Source organism: Temnothorax curvispinosus, unplaced genomic scaffold (genome assembly GCF_003070985.1).
Source record: "Temnothorax curvispinosus isolate PA1 unplaced genomic scaffold, ASM307098v1 QBEX01016021.1, whole genome shotgun sequence".
Classification (NCBI taxonomy): domain Eukaryota; kingdom Metazoa; phylum Arthropoda; class Insecta; order Hymenoptera; family Formicidae; genus Temnothorax; species Temnothorax curvispinosus.
Window position 1 is genome coordinate 4,519 of NW_020225801.1, and position 3,844 is coordinate 8,362.

The 3,844-nt window shown below is 29.7% G+C and overlaps 1 protein-coding gene across 3 annotated transcripts in view; it reads right to left on the minus strand.

Annotated features, from left to right (window-relative positions):
- The window catches only part of LOC112466274 (diacylglycerol O-acyltransferase 2-like), a 4,931-nt gene extending 3,681 nt beyond the window's left edge, over positions 1-1,250 (minus strand). For 2 of the 3 annotated variants that reach the window (XM_025034299.1, XM_025034300.1), the window contains exon 1: positions 1,167-1,250. The gene's annotated coding sequence lies outside the window, so the exon portion shown is untranslated. The other variant, XM_025034301.1, reaches the window with a different exon arrangement.
- Between the last annotated feature and the right edge of the window lie 2,594 nt (positions 1,251-3,844).

Consider the following 3,844-nt stretch of genomic DNA (forward strand, 5'->3'; position numbering starts at 1 on the left):
TATATATATATATATATATATATATATATATATATATATATATATAATTCAAAATAAACTATATAGAAATACTTCTTTCTTTTATTTTCATAAAAAATATTGAATCAATTACGATACAATTAGTTCTCTGCGACATATAAATAAACGGTTTTACGGGATAAATAAACGGAATAAATAGAGTATATAAGAATGCAAATAATAAAATATTACTACACTTTATCGAAATTTATTTTTTAGTAACATTTATGTAATGAAATAAATTTATTGCTCTGAATATAAATAAATTTTTTCTGATGCATCCAGAAACACATAGTACCACACTATGAAATAACACATACTGCTCAATTTATGTAAATATCGAATATAAAAACGTGATAAACAAAATTCTGATTTATTATTTAAAAAATAAAGAAATAGAAAAATGCAGACGATGTTCTATCTTAATATTGATTTAAAATTTTCTAAAAAATTTAAACCTTGTCAAGCCTCACGTTATTCTTTTTGAAATTATAGACAAATATATCGAAACCGGCGTACCACCAAAAAACTACTATTTTCGTTCAAAATTTCTTTCACATTCGAATTATTCAAACAATCAAATCTTCTATTATTGGAAAATAAATTCAAACAATTGGTTTTACATGTCCGCACGAGCTTGCAACTCTTCTTAATAATCACTAAATACGAATTATGAATTCTTTTTCTAAAATAAAATATATAAAAATGGATAAACATTCTAAATTAAACACACATTTTTATCTTCACTGACAAACAAGCTATGTCACGTTGTAATTATAATATAAATATATTGATAGCTTATATAAAAAAAATAAAGAAGACGTAAAGGATTTCGATAAGAAATAACTCGATAAGGATAGATTAGTAATTTTAGAAAGAGCTCCTTTCGCAAAACCGCCTCCTGCGGACATGTGACAGTCCTGGTGCTTGAGCGGCACGCTCATTAGAGTCCCTGTATAGGGATTCTAACGCTCATCACTTGTGTGGTGCCAGTCGAGCGAAGATGCAAAGTGAGAGAAGTAGAAGTAGCTTTCAAAAATTGCCTCAAAAGTACAAGTAATTCCGACCACTAGTTCACACTATATACACTGGAGCTTAAATAGTTAGATCACTATGATATTCACATTTTTCCGCATTCCACTCATTACCTGCAGATCAAGCAAGTTGTCGCGGCAACTATATAAAGAATTTCAGATTGCACTCCTGTCCTACAGAACCGAAAATATTGTACCGCGGTCTCTACGGTACTGATTGTGAGTACAGTGATCTCCAGAGACCGGATCGCGGTGCCGTTTTTCCCCCTCCAAGCACGTGCTAGCGGCTGAGCGTCGGTCGTAAGAAGCAGTACCGTCTATGCCGCGCCGGTCTAACGGTGTGACGTAGCAAAAGGGGCACCGTCGTCATATAGTGTATAATAATATTTATAATAAGAACAAATTTTCTTCAAAATTATCTGTAAAAACACTGTTTTGCAGTTTTAATGGAAACGACATCAGGTGGAAGCATTTCGATAATCAACTTTAATTGTTGCGTAATTATCCGCGTAATATTTTTTCGATAATGTTTACACGTTTTTTAAAACAGCGATTCCGCCTTTCTGGGCATTTTAAAGCTCACGGAGACTGCGCAAAAAAATTTTTCAGGACGTTTACGGTCACGACTTTAATAAAAAGGCGCCAAGTACACGCGTGGTTGTTACCTCGAAAAAAACTGAGTAGTAGTATCATTAATTTTAAATTAAAAAATAAATATAATTTATTCTAACCTAGGTGGTAGTAGCTTTAATTTTTCTTAACAAAATTATTATATTACAAAATTTTTACTTTATTCAATCCAAGTGATATCTACCTCAAAAAAACTTAAATAACAAATGGTATCTATTTAAAAAAAATATGTGAAATCTTTTAATACTGCGCCAATTACAAAGAGAGAATATATATAGGTGTATATATATACATATATACCTTGACAAAATTATTATTAGGGTAACTCGGGGGAATATGCCATACTTAAGAAAAATATAATTTTTTTTCCTATTTCACTTTCTTTTTGGGTATTCTCTTTGAGGTATCTTTGTATACTGATGGTCTTCTTTTTCCTTCTTTTATCTGTTATTTATACATGGTTTTAATGAAATATTTTGAAAGATTTTAAAGCTTGAAATTTCTACTTTCAAAAAGTTACTATTATTTTTTAGTTTCTGTGAGTTTGGTAATTTTTACATATAGAAAACTACGAGCTGGACAAAATAGAAAATTTTTCTTTCACTTTGTGGGCCTGTCATGTTCACAAAAAAATCTGCGAAAATTTTCGACTTTTTAACGTGAAAGCTTGAAGTTTTTCTTGCAAAATCTTTTTTTAAAAATGTTTCTACAATTTTTTGTTACTAATTTATCGCGGATTGAACAAGAAATAAGCTTTTTGATATTGATTGCTCATAACTCCCTTAGAAATCATCGTATTGCAATTAAAAAAACAGATTCTTAAAGCTGAATTTCATTGTCTTCTAGAAATTTTTACCTTTGGTATCGGTATTATCGTGGATGTTTTCCATCCTTCTGGAAATTTACCTGTCCTAAGCGAATCATTTATTATCCCTACAAACTCATCTTTTATCACAGGTAGCACTATTTTCAGTATATCCCTTCCTCTGTTCCGTTCTTTCGTGGTATAGTTCCCTAACAATTTGTTCCAGATCACTTACACTAATTGGCTCAAAATTTTCCATAATTCTCTTATTCTCAATTACATAAATAGGTCTCCTACCTGTCCCACTCGGCATGTTATGTTGCTGAAATATTGAAATATTCGTAAATAGTACAGAAATATTTCGTTAACATTTCATTTGTAACTATGCATCTGAAATATTTCAGAAATGTACCTGCATCATGTTTTTTATAATATTGCATTAACAATATTTCTGAAATCTTTCAGAAAGCTGTTTACAATATTTGTAAGTGTCTGTAATATTGCAAAAAAATGTAGCAGATGCAATATTTCAGAAATATTTCTGAAACATTATAAAAGTAATATTACGTTTGCATTGCACAAATAATATTTCTGTAACATATCAAACGCAACATTGCATTAAAATATTTCTGAAAAATTTCTGAAGGATTGCGTAGGTAATGAAAAATTGAATTGCAGACAGTGAATTTCTACAATATTGCAGAAGAAATATTGCAGATGTAATGGTTTAGAAACATTTCTGATACATGATAAAACTATTATTTACATTTAAATTGCACGCGTTATATTTTTGAATGTTTCCCATATACAACATTGCATTTGTAATATTTCCGAAAAGTTGCTGACAGACTTTAGAACTTATAAAAAATTAAATTTATTATTATATAATTATTACATTTTATTGCATTTTTTCTCTTTTATAATATTAAGAATTTTCTGATATTCCAAATTTTGTCATATGGCATTTTTAATATAAAATATAAAATACTTAATAATATTTAATATAAATTAATATTCGACGTTGACTGGCAAAAAAGATTTATTCGTATATTTGTATTGTTAATATTGTTATGCGATAGCTTTATGGTCACCAAAATAAGCAAGTATAAGAAAGAAAGAAACGTCAGAGTCAGAGGATCACCACTACCCTGTTCGATTAAGCAACAAGGCGCCGGTATACTACTTGGATGGGTGACCGGCTGAGAGAGCGGATTTCTTTGGACAAATGCGCGGCGGCTATACGCACATGGCTTAATATATTTTTTTTGTTCCGGTAACAAAATATTTCATTTTTCACATATCAACAAATAGTTTTTACGTCAGTAACAAAATTTTGTTTGCTAATACAAAACATTTT